Source organism: Oncorhynchus nerka, unplaced genomic scaffold, assembly GCF_034236695.1.
Source record: "Oncorhynchus nerka isolate Pitt River unplaced genomic scaffold, Oner_Uvic_2.0 unplaced_scaffold_1488, whole genome shotgun sequence".
Lineage (NCBI taxonomy): Eukaryota > Metazoa > Chordata > Actinopteri > Salmoniformes > Salmonidae > Oncorhynchus > Oncorhynchus nerka.
The window spans coordinates 63,239-82,286 of NW_027039831.1; the positions used below are offsets into that span (position 1 = coordinate 63,239).

At 46.0% G+C, this 19,048-nt stretch overlaps 1 pseudogene; it reads left to right on the forward strand.

Moving 5' to 3' along the window:
* The first annotated feature begins 215 nt into the window (after positions 1-215).
* Positions 216-13,067, forward strand: LOC115126516 (somatostatin receptor type 5-like; annotated as a pseudogene).
* Positions 13,068-19,048: the final 5,981 nt, after the last annotated feature.

Below are 19,048 nucleotides of genomic sequence, written 5' to 3' on the forward strand. Positions count from 1 at the left end.
CACACACACATACACGCACGCACACACACACACACACACACACACACGCACGCACACACGCACACACACACACACAGAATCATACATTTTTACTGGAGTTTTACAGTAGACAGAGTTCCATTCCTTTTATCACAGAGACTCACACACCTCTTTTACTTTTCTGTCTCTTCTGATGCAGGTCTGAAGGTCTCCTCCCTCCCCTCCCCTCCCCTACACACCCTACATCCACAATGGAGCCTCTGGACAGGACAGGCTGGACACTGCTCTCTGGTGACCCCAACACCTCCACTCCCAACCTGGGGTATCACTACTCCTACCCTGATTCTGGTCCTGCAACCCCGTCCTTCCCCTCCCCACCCTTGTTCCCCAGTTCCTCCTCCAACGTGTCCAGTCAGAGCGTCCCGTTCCAGGGCAGCAGTACCCTGATGACTGCGGTCATCTCCCTGAGTGTGTTCGTGGTCGGCCTGATCGGTAACACCCTGGCCATCTACGTGGTGCTACGCTACGCCAAGATGAAGACCGTCACCAACATCTATATTCTGAACCTGGCAGTCGCAGACGAACTCTACATCCTGGGACTTCCCTTCCTCACCACCCAGGTAGCCTAGAGGTCAGAGTTTAGAGATGAACTCTACATCCTGGGACTTCCGTTCCTCACCACCCAGGTAGCATAGAGGTCAGAGTTTAGAGGTCAGAGATGAACTGTACACCCTGGGACTCCCTTCCTCAGCACCCAGGTAGCCTAGAGGTCAGAGTTTAGAGATGAACTCTACATCCTGGGACTTCCCTTCCTCACCACCCAGGTAGCATAGAGGTCAGAGTTTAGAGGTCAGAGATGAACTGTACACCCTGGGACTCCCTTCCTCACCACCCAGGTAGCATAGAGGTCAGAGGTCAGAGGTTAGAGACACACTGTACACCTTGGGATTTCCCTTCCTCACCACCCAGGTAGCATAGAGGTCAGAGGTCAGAGGTTAGAGACACACTGTACACCCTGGGATTTCCCTTCCTCACCACCCAGGCAGCCTAGAGGTTAGAGGAGTAGGCCAGCAACCAGAGGGTTTTCGGTTTGAATCCTAGCTCCGACAAGGCAACATCTGGTCTGGAGTAAGGGTAACTGAAAGGTATCTGGCATCAGTGTCCAAGATGCCATCTCATCTCTGGCCGTTGTGCCCTTCAGCAAGGCACTTAAGCTGTAAACGGCCCTCTGCGCCAACCTCTGTGTCAGATTGTCTTTCTGAGGGGTTTGAATAAAGCAGAAGACAACTTACAATGAAGTAATATATTTTTCTTCCTCCTCCTCCTCTTTCCTCCTTCCAGAACGTTCTCTCCTACTGGCCGTTCGGCTCCTTCCTGTGTCGCGTGCTGATGACCGCTGACTCCATGAGCCAGTTCACCTCCATCTTCTGCCTGACCGTGATGTCTATCGACCGCTACCTGGCCGTGGTCCACCCCATACGGTCTACAAAATGGCGGAGACCGCGAGTGGCGAAGGTGGTGAGCGCCGCGGTGGGCGTTGTCGTTGGTGGTCGTCCTGCCCGTGGTCGTGTTCTCCGGCGTCAGGACACGTTCAACTCGTGTAACATTAGCTGGCCGGAGCCGCAGGATGTCTGGTCGACCGTGTTTATCCTGTACACGGCTACGCTGGGTTCTTCGGACCACTCCTGGTCATCTGTCTCTGCTACCTGCTCATCGTGGTTAAGGTGGGGGGTCATAGGTCAAAATCATTCTGGTTTTCTTCTGTGTTTCTGTGTTAGCTACAGTACCATTGTTTTGGTTGCTCGTTGTGGTCAAGACTGCATTATTAGACATGTTTGGTTCGGCTGTTTGAACTCTGACAGAGGATGTTTCTTTCATTCTTTAATTTGGTCATTAAATGCTTCTCTGTGTTGTTGTTTTGTGCAACAAACTCTCACAGTCTCACCTCAGAATTAGACGTTTATCCATGTTTCTCAAACGTCAAATTGTGTTTAAGTGTTTAAGGTTACATTTAGGCATTAACTCTGAAATCTTAAGGTTAGATATTAACTCTGAATGGTTAAGGTTAGATATTAACTCTGAATGGTTAAGGTTAGATATTAACTCTGAATGGTTAAGGTTTGGGTATTAACTCTGAATGGTTAAGGTTTGGGTATTAACTCTGAATGGTTAAGGTTAGGGTATTAACTCTGAATGGTTAAGGTTAGGGTAATAACTCTGAATAGTTAAGGTTTGGGTATTAACTCTGAATGGTTAAGGTTATGGTATTAACTCTGAATGGTTAAGGTTAGGTATTAACTCTGAATGGTTAAGGTTAGGGTATTAACTCTGAATGGTTAAGGTTAGGGTAATAACTCTGAATGGTTAAGGTTAGGTATTAACTCTGAATGGTTAAGGTTAGGGTAATAACTCTGAATGGTTAAGGTTTGGGTATTAACTCTGAATGGTTAAGGTTATGGTATTAACTCTGAATGGTTAAGGTTAGGGTATTAACTCTGAATGGTTAAGGTTAGGTATTAACTCTGAATGGTTAAGGTTAGGGTATTAACTCTGAATGGTTAAGGTTAGGGTAATAACTCTGAATGGTTAAGGTTAGGTATTAACTCTGAATGGTTAATGTTAGGGTATTAACTCTGAATGGTTAAGGTTTGGGTATTAACTCTGAATGGTTAAGGTTAGGTATTAACTCTGAATGGTTAAGGTTTGGGTATTAACTCTGAATGGTTAAGGTTTGGGTATTAACTCTGAATGGTTAAGGTTATGGTATTAACTCTGAATGGTTAAGGTTAGGGTATTAACTCTGAATGGTTAAGGTTAGGTATTAACTCTGAATGGTTAAGGTTAGGGTATTAACTCTGAATGGTTAAGGTTAGGGTAATAACTCTGAATGGTTAAGGTTAGGTATTAACTCTGAATGGTTAAGGTTTGGGTTGGGCTTGAAACAAAGATTTTAAAAAACAACCTTATATTGCTGGATTTGAACATACAACCTTTGCACCAGAGGCAGATGCTTTCTCCCATCTACAACACCCCATCAAAACCCCAACCTACTTGAATGCACTCACTGGTGCCCCTAGTGGTCTGTTTCCACACCACCTCCCCACCTCAGACCTGGATGGACTAATACTGACTTGTGTCCCGGGTGACCTGGCTGGTTTTCTGGTCATTATCTTCAAGGTGTGTGAGAAAGCATTCCGGAATATTATTTTGTTCTGTTTTGTCATTCCAACCATTCTTTTCTGTGTGTTTTATATATTGACCTATTTGTATGTAAGAGAGATTCTGCTGCAACGTTCCCTTCTCTAACCAACACCATTTTGTTCCCCTCCAGGTGAAGTCTTCAGGTGTGCGGGCGGGCTTCACCAAGCGCCCGGCGGTCAGAGCGCAAGGTGACCCGTATGGTGGTGATCATCGTGGGTGGTCTTCCCTCTGCTGGCTCCCCTTCTTCATCATCAACATCATCAACCTCATCATCATCATCCCAGAGTCTTCCGTGACCGCCGGCGTCTACTTCTTCTCTGGTACCAGAAGAAACCTTTTAGGCTGCATCCCAAATAGCACCCTAATCCCTGTGTAGTGTACTACTGTTTACCAGAGCCCTATGGGGAATAAGCTACACTCACTCTTACCCTAAGGGGGAGAGGGTTGGAGAGAGGGGGAAAGAGGGGAGGGGAGGAGAGGGGAAAGAGGGGGAGGGAATGGGGATGAGAGGGGAAACAGAAGGGAAAGAGAGGGGAGGAGGGGGAGAGGGGGAGGAGATGGGGAAAGAGGGGGAGGAGAGTGAAAAGAAGGGGAGGAGAGGGGAGGAAAGGGAAAGAGGGATGGGAGAGAGAGAGAGAAACAGAGAAAGAGAGAGAGAGAGAGGTGGGAGAGAGAGAAGGAGAGAGAGAGAGAAAGAGAGAGAGAGGTGGGAGAGAGAGAAGGAGAGCGAGAGAAAGAGGTGGGAGAGAGAGAGAGGTGGGAGAGAGAGAGAGATAGAGGTGGGAGAGAGAGAGAGAGAGAGAGAGGTGGGAGAGAGAGAGAGAGAGAGAGAGAGAAGGATAAAAGTGTGAGACAGACATTGACCATTAGTTTTGTCTCTACTCCCCAGTCATCCTGTCCTATGTTAACTCCTGTGCCAACCCTCTGCTCTATGGCTTCCTGTCAGACAACTTCAGACAGAGCTTCAGAAAGGTGATTAATATTTATTCAACCTTATTTTAACCTTTATACAAACAGGAAAAGATACTTGAGGCTTGAAAGCTCTTTTGCGAGGAAGACCTGGGGACCTGGAGGTGCTTCATGGCCAGCAGCACCATCCCCTTCACAGAACAATTTGTTATTTCATAGAATAGACATTTATGAGTACATGTTCTGTATTTATATAAAATACCAGTTTTCCTCAGTGCTCACCACAGTGCATCGTCTTCCCGGTCCCATGTGCTTGATTTCTTCCGGAAGGTTCTGTGCGTGCGAAAGGCCAACGGCGTGGAGGATGGTGACCCCAGCGCCCCGAGGATGGAGAAAACTAGAGAGACGACTAGAGACGACTCCTTCCTGTCGCCTAGGAACCACGATGGACACAACGGACACACACCACAGAATAGCCAGGTGAGGAGGGAGTGAGCCCTGTGTGTGTAAACCATATTACAGATGTAAGGGTACACACCACAGAATAGCCAGGTGAGGAGGGAGTGTGCCCTGTGTGTGTAAACCATATTACAGATGAAAGAGGGACACACCACAGAATAGCCAGGTGAGGAGGGAGTGAGCCCTGTGTGTGTAAACCATATTACAGATGTAAGAGGGGCACACCACAGAATAGCCAGGTGAGGAGGGAGTGAGCCCTGTGTGTGTAAACCATATTACAGATGTAAGGGACACACACCACAGAATAGCCAGGTGAGGAGGGAGTGAGCCCTGTGTGTGTGAACCATATTACAGATGTAAGGGACACACACCACAGAATAGCCAGGTGAGGAGGGAGTGAGCCCTGTGTGTGTAAACCATATTACAGATGTAAGAGGGACACACCACAGAATAGCCAGGTGAGGAGGGAGTGAGCCCTGTGTGTGTAAACCATATTACAGATGTAAGAGGGACACACCACAGAATAGCCAGGTGAGGAGGGAGTGGAGCCCTGTGTGTGTAAACCATATTACAGATGTAAGGGACACACACGAGCAGCCAGCTTGGAGTGGAGGGGAGGAGGACCAATCAGTGTATAGTATAGGGAGGGGAGGAGGACCAATCAGTGTATAGTATAGGGAGGGGAGGAGGACCAATCAGTGTATAGTATAGGGAAGGAGGACCAATCAGTGTATAGTATAGGGAGGGGAGGAGGACCAATCAGTGTATAGTATAGGGAAGGAGGACCAATCAGTGTATAGTATAGGGAGGGGAGGAGGACCAATCAGTGTATAGTATAGGGAAGGAGGACCAATCAGTGTATAGTATAGGGAGGGAGGAGGACCAATCAGTGTATAGTATAGGGAGGGGAGGAGGACCAATCAGTGTATAGTATAGGGAGGGAGGAGGACCAATCAGTGTATAGTATAGGGAGGGGAGGAGGACCAATCAGTGTATAGTATAGGGAGGGAAGGAGGACCAATCAGTGTATAGTATAGGGAGGGAAGGAGGACCAATCAGTGTATAGTATAGGGAGGGAAGGAGGACCAATCAGTGTATAGTATAGGGAGGGAAGGAGGACCAATCAGTGTATAGTATAGGGAGGGAGGAGGACCAATCAGTGTATAGTATAGGGAAGGAGGACCAATCAGTGTATAGTATAGGGAGGGAGGACCAATCAGTGTATAGTATAAGGAGGGGAGGAGGACCAATCAGTGTATAGTATAGGGAGGGAAGGAGGACCAATCAGTGTATAGTATAGGGAGGGAGGAGGACCAATCAGTGTATAGTATAGGGAGGGGAGGAGGACCAATCAGTGTATAGTATAGGGAAGGAGGACCAATCAGTGTATAGTATAGGGAAGGAGGACCAATCAGTGTATAGTATAGGGAAGGAGGACCAATCAGTGTATAGTATAGGGAAGGAGGACCAATCAGTGTATAGTATAAGGAGGGGAGGAGGACCAATCAGTGTATAGTATAGGGTGGGGAAGAGGACCAATCAGTGTATAGTATAGGGAGGGGAGGAGGACCAATCAGTGTATAGTATAGGGAAGGAGGACCAATCAGTGTATAGTATAGGGAGGGGAGGACCAATCAGTGTATAGTATAGGGAGGGGAGGAGGACCAATCAGTGTATAGTATAGGGAGGGAAGGAGGACCAATCAGTGTACAGTATAGGGAGGGGAGGACCAATCAGTGTATAGTATAGGGAGGGGAGGAGGACCAATCAGTGTATAGTATAGGGAGGGAAGGAGGACCAATCAGTGTACAGTATAGGGAGGGAGGAGGACCAATCAGTGTATAGTATAGGGAGGGGAGGAGGACCAATCAGTGTATAGTATAGGGAGGGGAGGAGGACCAATCAGTGTATAGTATAGGGAGGGGAGGAGGACCAATCAGTGTATAGTATAGGGAGGGGAGGACCAATCAGTGTATAGTATAGGGAGGGGAGGAGGACCAATCAGTGTATAGTATAGGGAGGGAAGGAGGACCAATCAGTGTATAGTATAGGGAAGGAGGACCAATCAGTGTATAGTATAGGGAGGGAAGGAGGACCAATCAGTGTATAGTATAGGGAGGGAAGGAGGACCAATCAGTGTATAGTATAGGAAGGGAAGGAGGACCAATCAGTGTATAGTATAGGGAGGGAAGGAGGACCAATCAGTGTATAGTATAGGGAGGGAAGGAGGACCAATCAGTGTATAGTATAGGGAGGGAAGGAGGACCAATCAGTGTATAGTATAGGGAGGGGAGGGGAGGAGGACCAATCAGTGTATAGTATAGGGAGGGAAGGAGGACCAATCAGTGTATAGTATAGGGAGGGGAGGGAAGGAGGACCAATCAGTGTATAGTATAGGGAGGGAAGGAGGACCAATCAGTGTATAGTATAGGGAGGGGAGGGAAGGAGGACCAATCAGTGTATAGTATAGGGAGGGAAGGAGGACCAATCAGTGTATAGTATAGGAAGGGAAGGAGGACCAATCAGTGTATAGTATAGGGAGGGAAGGAGGACCAATCAGTGTATAGTATAGGGAGGGAAGGAGGACCAATCAGTGTACAGTATAGGGAGGGAGGAGGACCAATCAGTGTATAGTATAGGGAGGGGAGGAGGACCAATCAGTGTATAGTATAGGGAAGGAGGACCAATCAGTGTATAGTATAGGGAGGGGAGGAGGACCAATCAGTGTATAGTATAGGGAAGGAGGACCAATCAGTGTATAGTATAGGGAGGGAGGAGGACCAATCAGTGTATAGTATAGGAAGGGAAGGAGGACCAATCAGTGTATAGTATAGGGAGGGAAGGAGGACCAATCAGTGTATAGTATAGGGAGGGAAGGAGGACCAATCAGTGTATAGTATAGGGAGGGAAGGAGGACCAATCAGTGTATAGTATAGGGAGGGAGGAGGACCAATCAGTGTATAGTATAGGGAGGGGAGGAGGACCAATCAGTGTATAGTGTAGGGAAGGAGGACCAATCAGTGTATAGTATAAGGAGGGGAGGAGGACCAATCAGTGTATAGTATAGGGAGGGAAGGAGGACCAATCAGTGTATAGTATAGGGAGGGAGGAGGACCAATCAGTGTATAGTATAGGGAGGGGAGGAGGACCAATCAGTGTATAGTATAGGGAAGGAGGACCAATCAGTGTATAGTATAGGGAAGGAGGACCAATCAGTGTATAGTATAGGGAAGGAGGACCAATCAGTGTATAGTATAGGGAAGGAGGACCAATCAGTGTATAGTATAAGGAGGGGAGGAGGACCAATCAGTGTATAGTATAGGGTGGGGAAGAGGACCAATCAGTGTATAGTATAGGGAGGGGAGGAGGACCAATCAGTGTATAGTATAGGGAAGGAGGACCAATCAGTGTATAGTATAGGGAGGGGAGGACCAATCAGTGTATAGTATAGGGAGGGGAGGAGGACCAATCAGTGTATAGTATAGGGAGGGAAGGAGGACCAATCAGTGTACAGTATAGGGAGGGGAGGACCAATCAGTGTATAGTATAGGGAGGGGAGGAGGACCAATCAGTGTATAGTATAGGGAGGGAAGGAGGACCAATCAGTGTACAGTATAGGGAGGGAGGAGGACCAATCAGTGTATAGTATAGGGAGGGGAGGAGGACCAATCAGTGTATAGTATAGGGAGGGGAGGAGGACCAATCAGTGTATAGTATAGGAAGGGAAGGAGGACCAATCAGTGTATAGTATAGGGAGGGAAGGAGGACCAATCAGTGTATAGTATAGGGAGGGAAGGAGGACCAATCAGTGTACAGTATAGGGAGGGAGGAGGACCAATCAGTGTATAGTATAGGGAGGGGAGGAGGACCAATCAGTGTATACTATAGGGAGGGGAGGAGGACCAATCAGTGTATAGTATAAGGAGGGAAGGAGGACCAATCAGTGTATAGTATAGGAAGGGAAGGAGGACCAATCAGTGTATACTATAGGGAGGGGAGGAGGACCAATCAGTGTATAGTATAAGGAGGGAAGGAGGACCAATCAGTGTATAGTATAGGGAGGGAGGAGGACCAATCAGTGTATAGTATAGGGAGGGAAGGAGGACCAATCAGTGTATAGTATAGGGAGGGAAGGAGGACCAATCAGTGTATAGTATAGGGAGGGGAGGAGGACCAATCAGTGTATAGTATAGGGAGGGAAGGAGGACCAATCAGTGTATAGTATAGGGAGGGAAGGAGGACCAATCAGTGTATAGTATAGGAAGGGAAGGAGAACCAATCAGTGTATAGTATAGGGAGGGAGGAGGACCAATCAGTGTATAGTATAGGGAGGGAAGGAGGACCAATCAGTGTATAGTATAGGAGGAAGGAGGACCAATCAGTGTATAGTAAAGGGAGGGAGGAGGACCAATCAGTGTATAGTATAGGGAGGGGAGGAGGACCAATCAGTGTATAGTATAGGGAGGGAAGGAGGACCAATCAGTGTATAGTATAGGGAGGGAAGGAGGACCAATCAGTGTATAGTAAAGGGAGGGAGGAGGACCAATCAGTGTATAGTATAGGGAGGGAAGGAGGACCAATCAGTGTATAGTATAGGGAGGGAAGGAGGACCAATCAGTGTATAGTATAGGGAGGGGAGGAGGACCAATCAGTGTATAGTATAGGGAGGGAAGGAGGACCAATCAGTGTATAGTATAGGGAGGGAAGGAGGACCAATCAGTGTATAGTATAGGGAGGGGAGGAGGACCAATCAATGTATAGTATAGGGAGGGAAGGAGGACCAATCAGTGTATAGTATAGGGAGGGAAGGAGGACCAATCAGTGTATAGTATAGGGAGGGGAGGAGAACCAATCAGTGTATAGTATAGGGAGGGAGGAGGACCAATCAGTGTATAGTATAGGGAGGGGAGGAGGACCAATCAGTGTATAGTATAGGGAGGGAAGGAGGACCAATCAGTGTATAGTATAGGAAGGGAAGGAGGACCAATCAGTGTATAGTATAGGGAGGGAAGGAGGCCCAATCAGTGTATAGTATAGGGAGGGAAGGAGGACCAATCAGTGTATAGTATAGGAAGGGAAGGATGACCAATCAGTGTATAGTATAGGGAGGGGAGGGGAAGAGGACCAATCAGTGTATAGTATAGGGAGGGGAGGAGGACCAATCAGTGTATAGTATAGGGAGGGGAGGAGGACCAATCAGTGTATAGTATAGGGAAGGAAGGAGGACCAATCAATGTATAGTATAGGGAGGGGAGGAGGACCAATCAGTGTATAGTATAGGGAGGGAAGGAGGACCAATCAGTGTATAGTATAGGAAGGGAAGGATGACCAATCAGTGTATAGTATAGGGAGGGGAGGGGAAGAGGACCAATCAGTGTATAGTATAGGGAGGGGAGGAGGACCAATCAGTGTATAGTATAGGGAGGGGAGGAGGACCAATCAGTGTATAGTATAGGGAAGGAAGGAGGACCAATCAATGTATAGTATAGGGAGGGGAGGAGGACCAATCAGTGTATAGTATAGGGAGGGAAGGAAGGAAGGAGGACCAATCAGTGTATAGTATAGGGAAGGTAGACCAATCAGTGTATAGTACAGGGAGGGGAGGAGGACCAATCAGTGTATAGTATAGGGAGGGGAGGAGGACCAATCAGTGTATAGTATAGGGAGGGGAGGAGGACCAATCAGTGTATAGTATAGGGAGGGAAGGAGGACCAATCAGTGTAGAGTATAGGGTGGGAAGGAGGACCAATCAGTGTATAGTATAAGAAGGGAAGGAAGACCAATCAGTGTATAGTATAGGGAGGGAAGGAAGGAAGGAGGACCAATCTGTGTATAGTATAGGGAGGGAAGGAGGACCAATCAGTGTATAGTATAGGAAGGGAAGGAGGACCAATCAGTGTATAGTATAGGGAGGGAAGGAAGGAAGGAGGACCAATCAGTGTATAGTATAGGGAGGGAAGGAGGAGTGTATATATGTTTATTACTGTGGTCTCAGTAGGAGTGTATATATGTTTATTACTGTGGTCTCAGTAGGAGTGTATATATGTTTATTACTGTGGTCTCAGTAGGAGTGTATATATGTTTATTACTGTGGTCTCAGTAGGAGTGTATATATTTTTATTACTGTGGTCTCAGTAGGAGTGTATATATTTTTATTACTGTGGTCTCAGTAGGAGTGTATATATTTTTATTACTGTGGTCTCAGTAGGAGTGTATATATTTTTATTACTGTGGTCTCAGTAGGAGTGTATATATGTTTATTACTGTGGTCTCAGTAGGAGTGTATATATGTTTATTACTGTGGTCTCAGTAGGAGTGTATATATGTTTATTACTGTGGTCTCAGTAGGAGTGTATATATTTTTTATTATTGTGGTCTCAGTAGGAGTGTATATATTTTTATTACTGTGGTCTCAGTAGGAGTGTATATATGTTTATTACTGTGGTCTCAGTAGGAGTGTATATATGTTTATTACTGTGGTCTCAGTAGGAGTGTATATATGTTTATTACTGTGGTCTCAGTAGGAGTGTATATATCTTTTATTATTGTGGTCTCAGTAGGAGTGTATATATTTTTATTACTGTGGTCTCAGTAGGAGTGTATATATTTTTATTATTGTGGTCTCAGTAGGCGTGTATATATTTTTATTACTGTGGTCTCAGTAGGAGTGTATATATTTTTATTACTGTGGTCTCAGTAGGAGTGTATACATTTTTATTACTGTGGTCTCAGTAGGAGTGTATATATTTTTATTACTGTGGTCTTAGTAGGAGTGTATATATTTTTATTACTGTGGTCTCAGTAGGAGTGTATATATTTTTATTACTGTGGTCTCAGTAGGAGTGTATATATGTTTATTACTGTGGTCTCAGTAGGAGTGTATATCTGTTTAGTGAATTGGTATCACCAGTTTGTGGCAATGTCTATTTAATGCCAATAAAGCATTTTTTTCATGAATTGACAGAGGGATGGAGAGAGAGGGATGGAGAGAGAGAGGGATGAGAGAGAGGGATGGAGAAAGAGAGGGATGGAGTGAGAGAGGGATGGAGAGAGAGGGATGGAGAGAGAGAGGGAAGGAGAGAGAGAGGGATGGAGAGAGAGGGATGGAGAGAGAGGGATGGAGAGAGAGGGATGGAGAGAGAGAGGGATGAGAGAGAGAGGGATGGAGAGGGATGGAGAGAGAGAGGGATGAGAGAGAGGGATGGAGAAAGAGAGGATGGAGAGAGAGGGATGGAGAGAGGGATGGAGAGAGAGAGGGAAGGAGAGAGGGGATGGAGAGAGAGAGGGATGAGAGAGAGAGGGATGGAGAGAGAGGGATGGAGAGAGAGAGGGATGAGAGAGAGGGATGGAGAAAGAGAGGGATGGAGTGAGAGAGGGATGGAGAGAGAGGGATGGAGAGAGAGAGGGAAGGAGAGAGAGAGGGATGGAGAGAGAGGGATGGAGAGAGAGGGATGGAGAGAGAGGGATGAGAGAGAGAGGGATGGAGAGAGGGATGGATAGAGAGAGAGGGATGGAGAGAGAGAGGGATGGAGAAAGAGGGATGGAGAGAGGGATGGAGAGAGAGGAATGGAGAGAGGATGGAGAGAGTGGGATGGAGAGAGAGAGGGATGGAGAGAGAGAGGGATGGAGAAAGAGGGATGGAGAGAGAGAGGGATGGAGAGAGAGGAATGGAGAGAGGGATGGAGAGAGAGGGATGGAGAGAGAGAGGGATGGAGAGAGAGGGATGGAGAGAGAGGGATGGAGAGAGAGAGGGATGGAGAGAGAAAGGGATGGAGAGAGGGATGGAGAAAGAGGGATGGAGAGAGAGAGGGATGGAGAGAGGGATGGAGAGAGGGATGGAGAGAGAGGGATGGAGAGAGGGATATAGAGAGAGGGTTGTACAGGGGGAGATGGAGAGAAGGATATAGGAGGGGTTCTGGAGAGGGTTGTACAGGGGGAGATGGAGAGAGAGGAGAGAGAGAAAGGCAGAGGGGGATTGAGGGAAGAGGAAAACGGGGAGAGGAGGACAGAACAGTGTCCAACCTGCTCAATATGGTTGCGACAAGTAGAGGTGTGTGTGTGTGTGTGTGTGTTCCCCCTGTCGTAACACAGTAAGCAGTGTGTGATTGAGTTGTTGTAAGCAGACAGAGTGGTTCTGGTTAAAGTCCTTTATGTGTGATTCAGCTCTAAATGAAACAGATTGAAATAGAAAGCTGGTCTTGAGGTGAACAGGAGCTCTCTTTATTTTGTCAGTCAATCATTATGGATCACACTCTCCATGTTGCACACACACACACACACACACACACACACACACACACACACACACACGCAGGCACGAACGCACACCTGAGGTTCCACTGTCTCTTGCCTCTTGTCTCTGCAGGCCGTCCAATTGGAGCCTTGTGGTAGCCCAGGGGAGAAAACAAGGCACTCAGGGCCCACTGTGATTTGCCAGTCCTCGCTTTAAACTCTCCTGATTGGCCGGTTTGAAGTCTCTCTCCCTCTCTTGTGTCTCTTGTGTCTCTTGTGTCTCTTGTGTCTCTGTGTCTCTGTGTCTCTGTCTCTCTCTCTCTCACTCCCTCCCTCCCTCCCTCCCTCCCTCCCTCCCTCACAATTCAATTCAATTCAAGGGGTTTTATTGGTATGGGAAACAGAAGTTGCCAAAGAAAGTGAAATAGATAAACTAAAGTGAAATAAACAATAAAAAGTGAACAGTAAACATTACACACAAGTTCCAAAGAATAGAGACATTTCAAATGTCATATGCTGTCTATATACAGTGTTGTAACGATGCAAATTGTTAAAGTACAAAGAGAAAATAAATATGGGTTGGATTTACAATAGTGTTTATTCTTCACTGGTTGACCTTTTCTTGTGGCAACAGGTCACAAATATTGCACAATCGTGGCATTTCACTCAATGGATATGGGAGTTAATCAACATTTGATTTGTTTTCTAAATCTTTACAAATTCTTTGTGGATCTGTGTAATCTGAGGGAAATGTGTCTCTAATATGGTCATACATTGGGCAGGGAGGTTAGGAAGTGCAGCTCAGTTTCCACCTCATTTTGGGGCGCGGTGAGCACATAGCCTGTCTTCTTGAGAGCCATGTCTGCCTACGGCGGCTCTCTCTCTAACAGCAAGGCTATGCTCACTGAGTCTGTACATAGTCTAAGCTTTCCTTAATATTAGGTCAGTCACAGTGGTCAGGTATTCTGCCACTGTGTACTCTCTGTTTAGGGCCAAATAGCATTCTAGTTTGCTCTGTTTTTTTGTTAATTCTTTCCAATCTGTCAAATAGTTATCTTTTGTTTTCTCATGATTTGGTTGGGTCTAATTGTGTTGCTGTCCTGGGGCTCTGTGGGGTGTGTTTGTGAACAGAGCCTCAGGACCTGTTTGCTTCTCTCTCTGTCTGTCTCTCTCTCCTCCTCTATTCTATCCTTCTTGGTTCACTCTCCCTCTGTTTCTCCCTCTGTTTCCCCCTCTCTGTTTCTCCTATCTCTCCCCCCCTCTGTTTCTCCCTCTGTTTCTCCCTCTCTCTCTCCCTCTGTTTGTCCTCCCTCTGCTTGTCCCTAATCTCCCTCTGTTTCTCCATCTGTTTGTCCCTCTCTCTCTCCCTCTGTTTGTCCCTCTATCTCTCTCTCTCTCTCCCTCTGTTTCTCCTCTCTCTCCCTCTCCCTCTCTCTCTCTCTCCCTCTGTTTGTCCCTCTATCTATCTCTCTCTCTCTCTCTCTCTCCCTCTGTTTCTCCCTCTCTCTCTCTCTCTCTCTCTCCTGCTCTCTCTCTCTCTCTCCCTCTCTCCCTCTCTCTCTCTCTCTCCCTCTCTCTCTCTCCCTCTGTTTCTGTTTCTCTCTCTCTCTGTTATCTTTTGATGACCATTTACAGAGGAGCTTTAAGTGCAACAACAAACATAAAGTAAACACCATCAAACACCACGAAGCAGCAGCGCTTTCAGGGTCGTTGTTACAGAGATGAGTCCCACTCCATCTGAAGCTGTTAAGTGACTGATGCAGGAGTTTTGATCACCACTTGATTACAGGGATGCTCGAAGTGCAGCAACAACAGCAACAACAACAGCACGACAATGCCGTATGAAGCACCACAGCACTTCCAGGGTTGTTTTGTTGCAGAGGAGAGGACACAGAGGTTCATCTATTCCAACAGTTGATCTGTAAAACACGTCCCACTACTTCAGTGTTCTGAATGGCGCTACATCATCGTTTCCCAGCTGCTCTGTTATATAACGGAATCTTCACCATTCCTTTTAAAAGGGATATTTTACTCTACAAAGTCAAGCTACTAGTTCTGCTGTTATTTAGTATCTCTACTATGCTTTGTAATGGTGTGGCTTTATCAGTGTCTGTTTTGGCTTTCTGAGGAGGCTTCTAGAATCTGTTTCTGTTTTTGGCTTTCTGAGGCTTCTTAGAATCTGTCTCTGTTTTGGCTTTCTGAGGAGGCTTCTAGAATCTGTCTCTGTTTTGGCTTTTGAGGAGGCTTCTAGAATCTGTCTCTGTTTGGGCTTTTTGAGGAGCTTCTAGAATCTGTCTCTGTTTGGGCTTTCTGAGGAGGCTTCTAGAATCTGTCTCTGTTTTGGCTTTCTGAGGAGGCTTCTAGAATCTGTCTCTGTTTGGCTTTTTGAGGAGGCTTCTAGAATCTGTCTCTGTTTGGGCTTTTGAGGAGGCTTCTAGAATCTGTCTCTGTTTGAGCTTTCTGAGGAGGCTTCTAGAATCTGTCTCTGTTTGGCTTTCTGAGGAGGCTTTAGAATCTGTCTCTGTTTTTGGCTTTCTGAGGAGGCTTCTAGAATCTGTCTCTGTTTTGGCTTTCTGAGGAGGCTTCTAGAAATCTCTTGCAGACGCTTTGATGAAAGTTATGGCCGTGTTGTGTGGCTGTTGCTATTGCTGCTTATCTGTTTGTGTGTGTTTGGTGTGTGTAACGCTCCAATGGGAAACGTGCCTCATATCTCAGGGTTCATTGCAGCCGCCAGATCGTTTGTTTCGACCAATCACGTTGCAGGGCTGGCGGAAGTTGCCCTTAACCACAGATCTAGGATCAGCTTACACTTCCTAATCCTATCTATAACCATTAGATATTAACCTAACCACAGATCTAGGATCAGATTACACTCAACTAATCATATCCTTAACCATTCGAGGGAAAACACAAAACTGTTCTTAGTTCAGTGTGTAGGGGTCTCTGGAGGTCCTCAGCTCTCACTGTAAATACAATTTCTGATCAGGAAGGACCCTGGGCATCTACAGTAGCACACGGTTCAAATGGGTCCTTGAACAGGGTAGTAGAGGGTCGTATTCATTAGCGCACACCGTAGCAAAATGTTCTGCAATGGAAAACAAAAACAAGCATTTCTTACTAGACAAGTTTACGTCGGTCCCTCCCTCTTCCGGCCTGTTTGCTTCCTCTCGGTTCCTAGAGAATAGGACCCTGTTTTCAGGACAGGACAGATAGAAAGAGCTGAGAATGGGAGAATCTGAGAGAATGGAGTCTGAGCTAAGAATGGGAGTCAGCTTCTATCTGAGCTGAGAATGGGAGTCAGCTTCTATCTGAGCTAAGAATGGGAGTCAGCTTCTATCTGAGCTAGAATGGAGTCAGCTTCTATCTGAGCTAAGAATGGGAGTCAGCTTCTATCTGAGCTAAGAATGGAGCTAGCTTCTATCTGAGCTAAGAATGGGAGTCAGCTTCTATCTGAGCTAGGAATGGGAGTCAGCTTCTATCTGAGCTAAGAATGGGAGTCAGCTTCTATCTGAGCTAGGAATGGGAGTCAGCTTCTATCTGAGCTAAGAATTGGAGTCAGCTTCTATCTGAGCTAAGAATGGGAGTCAGCTTCTATCTGAGCTAAGAATGGGAGTCAGCTTCTATCTGAGCTAAGAATGGGAGTCAGCTTCTATCTGAGATAAGAATTGGAGTCAGCTTCTATCTGAGCTAAGAATGGGAGTCAGCTTCTATCTGAGCTAAGAATGGGAGTCAGCTTCTATCTGAGCTAGGAATGGGAGTCAGCTTCTATCTGAGTTAAGAATGGGAGTCAGCTTCTATCTGAGCTAAGAATGGGAGTCAGCTTCTATCTGAGCTAAGAATGGGAGTCAGCTTCTATCTGAGCTAAGAATGGGAGTCAGCTTCTATCTGAGCTAGGAATGGGAGTCAGCTTCTATCTGAGCTAAGCATTGGAGTCAGCTTCTATCTGAGCTAAGCATTGGAGTCAGCTTCTATCTGAGCTAAGAATGGGAGTCAGCTTCTATCTGAGCTAAGAATGGGAGTCAGCTTCTATCTGAGCTAAGAATGGGAGTCAGCTTCTATCTGAGCTAAGAATGGGAGTCAGCTTCTATCTGAGCTAAGAATTGGAGTCAGCTTCATCTGAGCTTGGGAGTCAGCTTCTATCTGAGCTAAGAATGGGAGTCAGCTTCTATCTGAGCTAGAATAGAGTCAGCTTCTATCTGAGCTAGGAATGGGAGTCAGCTTCTATCTGAGCTAAGAATGGGAGTCAGCTTCTATCTGAGCTAAGAATGGGAGTCAGCTTCTATCTGAGCTAAGAATGGAGTCAGCTTCATCTGAGCTAAGAATGGGAGTCAGCTTCTATCTGAGCTAAGAATGGGAGTCAGCTTCTATCTGAGCTAAGAATGGGAGTCAGCTTCTATCTGAGCTAAGAATGGGAGTCAGCTTCTATCTGAGCTAAGAATTGGAGTCAGCTTCTATCTGAGCTAAGAATGGGAGTCAGCTTCTATCTGAGCTAAGAATGGGAGTCAGCTTCTATCTGAGCTAAGAATGGGAGTCAGCTTCTATCTGAGCTAAGAATGGGAGTCTGTAACGGCGTTCTTCGTTTGTGGAAAGAGAGTCGGACCGAAATGCAGCGTGTTGGTTACTTCCGCGTTACTTTAATGAAAGAAAACGTGGTACATGAAATAACTCATACTATGAAAACAACAAACAGAACGTGAAACCTAAATACAGCCTATCTGGTGAACTACACAGAGACAGGAACAACACCCACGAAATACCAGCGAACTCAGGCTGCCTAAATACGGTTCCCAATCAGAGACAACAAAAGCACCTGACTCTAATTGAGAATCGCCTCAGGCAGCAAGCCTATACCACACCCCTAATCAGCCGCAAATCCCAAATAATACAAACCCCAATACGAAACATAACATATAAACCCATGTCACACCCTGGCCTACCCAAACATATGAAAAAAACACAAAATACAATGACCAAGGCGTGACAGAGTCAGCTTCTATCTGAGCTAAGAATGGGAGTCAGCTTATCTGAGCTAAGAATGGAGTCAGCTTCTATCTGAGCTAAGAATGGGAGTCAGCTTCTATCTGAGCTAAGAATGGGAGTCAGCTTCTATCTGAGCTAAGAATGGAGTCAGCTTCTATCTGAGCTAAGAATGGGAGTCAGCTTCTATCTGAGCTAAGAATGGGAGTCAGCTTCTATCTGTTTTTATTTCTTTTCTGAAACAATGTAAACACCCTTCATCCTCATGTACAGTTTGTTTGTTTTCTTTTGTAATAAAACGGTGTGATCATTAAATCCTTTGACTAACTTCTGTGATATTGTATTGTAAGTATTGTGTACACAATCTAGTCTACTCTTTTTCTATACCTCACTCTGCCAATAGAAAATACATCTACACACTGCTATATATAGATGCTCCCAATGGGTTTTAGTATTCGATCACAGGTCTTCCACAGCACAGGCAACACAATGAAGACGTGAACATTGTGAACAGTCAATAGATTCAATATTCAGCAGATGTCAATGGACAACATCTGTATAGCAGTTCTCCTCAGTATCTGTATAGCAGTTCTCCCTCAATATCTGTATAGCAGTTCTCCTCAGTATCTGTATAGCAGTTCTCCTCAATATCTGTATAGCAGTTCTCCTCAGTATCTGTATAGCAGTTCTCCTCAGTATCTGTATAGCAGTTCTCCCTCAGTATCTGTATAGCAGTTCTCCTCAGTATCTGTATAGCAGTTCTCCTCAGTATCTGTATAGCAGTTCTCCCTCAGTATCTGTATAGCAATATCTGTATAGCAGTCCCTCAGTATCTGTAGTTCTCCTCAGTATCTGTTAGCAGTCTCCTCAGTATCTGTATAGCAGTTCTCCCTCAGTATCTGTAGTTCTCCTCAGTATCTGTATAGCAGTTCTCCTCAGTATCTGTATAGTTCTCCCTCAGTATCTGTATAGCAGTTCTCCCTCAGCAGTATCTGTAGTTCTCCTCAGTATCTGTATAGCAGTTCTCCTCAGTATCTGTATAGCAGTTCTCCCTCAGTATCTGTAGTAGCAGTTCTCCCTCAGTATCTGTATAGCAGTTCTCCCAGTATCTGTATAGCAGTTCTCCTCAGTCTGTATAGCAGTTCTCCTCAGTATCTGTATAGCAGTTATCCCTCAGTATCTGTATAGCAGTTCTCCTCAGTATCTGTATAGCAGTATCTGTATAGCAGTCTCCTCAGTATCTGCAGTTCTCCTCAGTATCTGTATAGCAGTCCTCCCTCAGTATCTGTAT